We start from the raw sequence: 6,497 nt of genomic DNA on the forward strand, positions 1-6,497 counted from the left end.
AGATATTACATCATATCATCTAAAACTGGCCAGGTTATATTTAGGAATATATACACACATATATACATCAAACAAAATTAATGAGAAATGGTCATGAATTTGAAAAGGTTAGGAAGAGTCTATGTGTTGATCAGAAGGGAGAAATATAAAGGGGGAAATGATATATTATCTCAAACCTAATTTATAAAGAATTTTTTTCTTAAATATTATTTACTTAGGGAAAAAGTGGAAATCTATTATAATGAAAACTCCCAGGAATCTGTTAGGATGACCTTAGCTATAGCTAAGACGCCTAGTAAATGGGGGTTACAGGCCTGAGGAGGCCATCTCCTTTAACCAGGTAAGATTTCCAATGGAGGGTTGGGACACCAACCCAATCACAACCCTTCAGCTGACAGTTTATTTTTTTCTGCCAGCCTCATGAGCTAGAGTACAAGGAAATTGTAAGAGTGGCTAACAATGACTGGTCTAGCTTTAGGATTCAAACCATGAGAGGGAGCCACCTCACACAATGCCTGGAGGACCAGAAACCAGAGGTCAGGATGACTCAGAGAACTAGGATAGGACCAAAGACTACTAGAAAAGAAAACGTAAAAAGTGACAACAAAATGATGCCTAATGGTATTCTGCTCACCCATAGAATGATGCCTAACCCAGTTGTTATCCGAAAGGCTACATCCAGCAACTGATGGAAACAGATGCAGAGAGCCACAGCCAAACATTAGCCAGAGCTCAGGGAATCCTACTCAAGAGGGAAAAGAAGGATTGTAGGAGGTAGACGGGTCAAAGACGTGACAAGTAAAACCACAGAATCAACAAACTTGGACTCAGGAGTTCACTAAGACTGAGCCAACAATTAGGGAGCCTACACAGATATAACTTAGGCCTCTTTATATATGGTAATGTTGTGTATCTTGGTGTTTTGTGGGACTCTTAACAGAGGGAGCAGGGGCTGTTTCTGATGTTTTTGCCTGCTTTTGAGAGTAATGTCCTCCTACTGGGTTCCCAGTCCAGCCTTAATATGAGGGGAGACAGATAATCTTACTGCAACTTGATATGCCATGTTTGGTTGTTATCCATAGGAGGCCTAGTTATTAACTTTTTTTCTAAAAATAAATGAAGGTAGAGTGGATAGGGGAGAGGGAATGTTATATGTCCCCATAAATGGACCCCTTAATTTTTAATCAATACTTAGTGATCATCTCTGAAACCATACACATATAAGCAATGCTAAACAGACTCAGCAGGTTTTATATATATAAATTTATGTGAATAGGAATAATTAAAAATAGGTCCATATATTTGAAAGCAAAAGGGCAGATAGATAAGGGAGATATTATCAAGAGTGAAGTAGGTAAAATGTAATGTAATTGAATTTAATTAAAAATAAAATAAATTAAACAGAAACAATGTCATTTAATTATCTGAAGTGAACATTAAGCACCAAATGAAAGTATAAGGATGACTTTTTTTTTTCTTTTTTCTTTTTTTCGGAGCTGGGGACTGAACCTTGGGCCTTGAGCTTGGTAGGCAAGCGCTCTACCACTGAGCTAAATTCCCAACCCCTAAGGATGACTTTTTAAAGAACCTGAAATTATAATCCTATTTATCTAGAAAAAAGCTAGGTTTCTGTAGGTAAGAGGAAAACTTACTTAGATGGAAAATGATTAAAATATAATTCAAGCCAGTTACAGCTTAAGGGCCTCTGCACCCTGTGTCTGAAATACATAGGACCTTCAGCAATAGGGATTGAATTCCCATCCTTGTGGGATATCCAAGAGCAATGTTTTGGAAGTCTTGTGAGCAACCCCAACCAACAACCCCGAGGGCTTCTCATGCCTGGTGTTGGAGCTTTTATTAGATAATCTTTGGCTCTTGGAGGAAAAATGATCAGGCCACATGAGAGCCCTTGTTTTATTTTTTATTTTTTTTTTTTTTTTTGGTTCTTTTTTTGGTTTTTTTTCGGAGCTGGGGACCGAACCCAGGGCCTTTGCGCTCCTAGGCAAGCGCTCACCTACTGAGCTAAATCCCCAACCCCTTGTTTTATTTTTAATCTCTCTCTCTCTCTCTCTCTCTCTCTCTCTCTCTCCCTCTCTTAGAGCTGTCTCCTATTCCTCCATTCCCTACATCAGGTAATTTTCCATACAGACTATTCCATTGTACTGGAATGCACCATTCAAGCTTCCGAAGGAAGAAAGCAGACAGCAGTCTACCTAGCTGTGATGCCTATAAAGCACAATGATCAACATTGCGTGGTAACAATAAGAGCAGTGCAGTGGCATAAATAGCTTTGTGGTAGCCAACAACTCTCTAATTTTACTTAAGCCCTGTTCAACAAAGATGCCTGATACTGCTAATTTAGCCACATATACAAGGGTATTGAAGCTGTGGTTATGGGGGAGAATCTACATCCACTTATTTACTTAAGCCAGTATCATACCTAACAAACAATCATAGCCATGTGTCCTTATATACAGAATTAAGTACAGTCTCTGCAACAAAGATCACACTAAAATCCCAGTCATTCAAAATGCAGGATAGAACTTTCAAGTCCTACAAAATGTCACTTGATCCAAGGCTGAGGAACATTACAGAAGAAGGGGGGTGAGCAGATTGTAGGAGACTAAAGTTTACTATGAGATGGTGACTCAGAGTAATACCAGAAATTACACTCATAATGTCTCACTAACACGACTGCCTAAACAAAGGCTGAGGAAGAGAGGGAATGGGGAAGAATTGAAGTTTAGTCTTCTGTTTTCTTCTGTTTGATCTCTCTTCTCTCTCTCTCATTGTAGTTGTTGGTATTTCCTATTTATTTCAAATGTTATTCCCTTCCAGGTTTCCTATCCAAAAGGCCTCAACCCCTCCTCATACCCTTCTGTAAGGGTGTTACACTCCCCCAACCCCCTTAGTGCCCCCCGACAATCCCCCACACTTGGAGTCCAAACTTGGCAGGACCAAGGGCTTCTCCTTCCATTGGTACCCAGCATGGCCATCCTTTGCTACCTATGCAGTTGGAACCATGCATGGGTCAGTCCATGTATAGGCTTTGGGTAGTGGCTTAGTCCCTGGAAGCTCTGGTTGGTTGGCATTGTTGTTCATATGGGGTCTTAAGCTCCCTCAGCTCTTTCAGTCCTTTCTCTAATTCCTCCAAAGGTGGTTCAGTTCTCAGTTCTGTGTTTTGCTGCTGACATTCGTCTCTGTATTTGACATATTCTTGCTGTGTTTCTCAGGAGAGATCTATATCCGGTTCCTGTCAGCCTGCACTTCGTTGCTTCATCCACCTTATCTAGTTTTGGTGGCTGTATATGTATGAGGCACATGTGGGGCAGACTCTGAATGTCCACTCCTTCATTCTTCATTGTAAACTTTATCTACCTATCCTGTCGTATGGGTATTTTTATTCCCCTTTTAAAGAAGTAGTGAAGCATCTGCATTTTGGTCATCCTTCTTGAGGTTCTTGTGTTCTGTGCATCTAGGGTAATTCAAGCATTTGGGCTAATAACCACTTATCAATGAGTGCATACCATGTGTGTTTTTCTGTGATTGGGTTACCTCACTCAGAATGCTATTTTCCACTTATATCCATTTGCCTATGAATTTCATAAAGTCATTGTTTTTGATAGCTGAGTAGTATTCCATTGTGTAGATGTACCACATTTTCTGTGTCCATTCCTCTGTTGAAGGGCATCTGGGTTCTTTCCAGCTTCTGGCTATTCTAAATAAGGCTGCTATGAACATAGTGGAACATGTATCTTTGTTATATGTTGGGGCATCTTTTGGGTATATGCCCAAGAGAGGCATAGCATGGTCCTCAGATAGTGCAATGTCTAATTTTCTGAGGAACCTCCAGACTGATTTCCAGAGTGCATGTACCAGTTTGCAATCCCACCACCAATGGAGGAGTGTTCCTCTTTCTTCACATCCTCACCCACCATTTGCTGTCACCTGAGTTTTTGATCTTAGCCATTCTCACTGGTGTGAGGTGAAATCTCAAGGTTGTTTTGATTTGAATTTCCCTGATGACTAAAAATGTTGAAAATTTCTTTAAGTGTTTTTTGGCCATTCAATAATCCTCAACTGAGAATGTTTTGATAAACACTGTATGCCATTTTAAATAGGGTTATTTGACTTTCTGGAAGCTACGTTCTTGAAGTTCTTTGTATATTTTGGATATTACCCTTCTATCAGATGTAGGATTGGTAAAGATATTTGATATTTCCCAATCTGTTGGTCGCCGTTTTGTCCTAACCACAGTGTCCTTTGCCTTACAAAAGCTTTGCAGTTTTATGAGGTCACATTTGTCGATTCTTGATCTTAGAGCATAGGCCATTGGTGTTTTGTTCAGGAAATTTTCCCCAGTGACCATGTGTTTGAGACTCTTCCCTAGTTTTTCTTCTATTAGTATGAGTGTATCTGTTTGATGTGGAGGTCCTTGATCCACTTGGACTTAAGCTTTGTACATGGTGATAAGATTGGATCAATTTGGTTTTTCTACATGCGGATCTTTCAGTTGAACCAGCACCTATTTTGGTTGAAAAATGCCATCTTTCTTCCATTGATGGTTTTCACCCCTTGTCAAAGATCAAGTGGACCATAGGGTGTGTGGGGTTCATATTTCTGGTCTTCAATTTGTTCCACTGATCTATCTTCCTGTCTCTGTACCAATACTATGGTGACAGCAGCGTCCAACTATTTTGTCGAAAGGCAAGTTGAAAATTAACAACTGTGTGTGTGTGTGTGTGTGTGTGAGAGAGAGAGAGAGAGAGAGAGAGAGAGAGAGAGAGAGAGAGAGAGAGAGAGAGAGAGAGAGAGTGTGTTTTATCTCAGAAGGGCAAGCTGGGTGAAGGATGATAGTGTGGCCCATTCCTGGAGCTTAGGCAGGGCATTGAAAATCTATACACAACACTGGGGGAATGGAATTGGAGGAGAGGAGGATGAATGAAGATCTGAAGATCTGAAGCTTCCCTACCTACTTGCTTTCCTGACAGGTTTGGGTGGTGGGTTTCAAGGGAATGAATGCCTGCCAGAGTTGGAGGCTAGGATAACAGGATGAGTAGGGAGAAAGCTTGAAGTAGAGGATCTGTTTGATTGTCATAATTGCCAGGGTGTCACATCAGGCATTCAATCACAGAGTTCTGGCTGAGATGTACAATGGGACAAGGACTGGGACTGGGTTTGGAGAAGAGGAGGAAGAAATGACGATCCTCAATTAGGTTACCTGCTACCCTGTCTGAAATGGACTTGTATTCCTAGGGAACATATGCTGTAGTTGGGAGTCTTAGATAAGTGCTAAGTGGGGAAAAACCAAAGCCGGTCATAGTGGATGACACTAGGTAATGGATTTGGAGGAGAGAAAAGAGGGGTAAAGATCTGCAGTTAGGCTACCTACTTCCCTGGCAAGAGACATTATGATGCTATCGAATGTTATTATCATCAGTGCAATCTTCATAATGCACAAACATATGGCCTTAAAGTCCTTCCTTATTTCCTGATATTATCCTCATGTAAGCATACATGTAGTACTTGTGCCAGGGACTATCTAGGGTCGGTTACATTTATATTGTGAACCTCTGGATAATTGGTCAACTTTATTATACACACCTTAAAATTTGATCTAATTCAATTAAAAATATCTTACTCCATGTGTTAAGAATTTACATTTCTGTAATAATATAAATTTTGATTACAATTTTGGAGATAAATTTTAGTGGATGTTTTTTATTTCATGGTAATACTTGGTTAAAAGAAGGATACTATGACATAAACGCTGTTTGGATGAGATTAGTCACTTTTTGAGGTACAATTTAAATACAATAGTAAGTGTTTTAATTTTGCAAAGTGCTATTCGTAATTTTGTAATATGAATAAAAGCCTTCAAGTACTTTTGTCTGTCATCGTAATTTGAAAAGTTGAGTCTGGTATGGAAACTTTAAGATAATTCCATCACTAGTTATCTTAGGATGAGATATTAATGAACCACAGTGCTGTTAAAGGTTAAAAATAAATCGTAAGTTAAAAAAAAAAAGAGTAGATCTACATTGTTAGAATACAATAAAATACATAGGCAAATGCCAGCAGCAAAACCACTGGAACTGAGAACGGACCCCCGTTGAAGGAATCTTAGAAAGGTCTGAAAGAGCTTGAAGGCTCTAAGACCATTTGAACAACAATGCCAACTAACCAGAGCTTTCCAGGACTAAGCCACTACCCAAAGACTATACATGGATCGATTTCCGTTCCAACTCATAGGTTGCAAAATGAATAGCCTAGTAAGAGCACCAGTGGAAGGGGAAGCCCTGTCCCATAAGACTGAACCCCCAGTGAACTAGGACTGTTGGGGTAGGGCGTAAGCAATGGGGGAGGGTTGGGAGGGGAACACCCATAGAGACCGTGAGGGGGACGGTTAGGGGATGTTGGTCTACCAAATCGTGAAGGGAATAATAACCAAAATGTAAATAAGAAATACCTGCTAATAAAGATGGAAAAAATTAAAA

Source organism: Rattus rattus, chromosome X (assembly GCF_011064425.1).
Source record: "Rattus rattus isolate New Zealand chromosome X, Rrattus_CSIRO_v1, whole genome shotgun sequence".
Classification (NCBI taxonomy): Eukaryota; Metazoa; Chordata; class Mammalia; order Rodentia; family Muridae; genus Rattus; species Rattus rattus.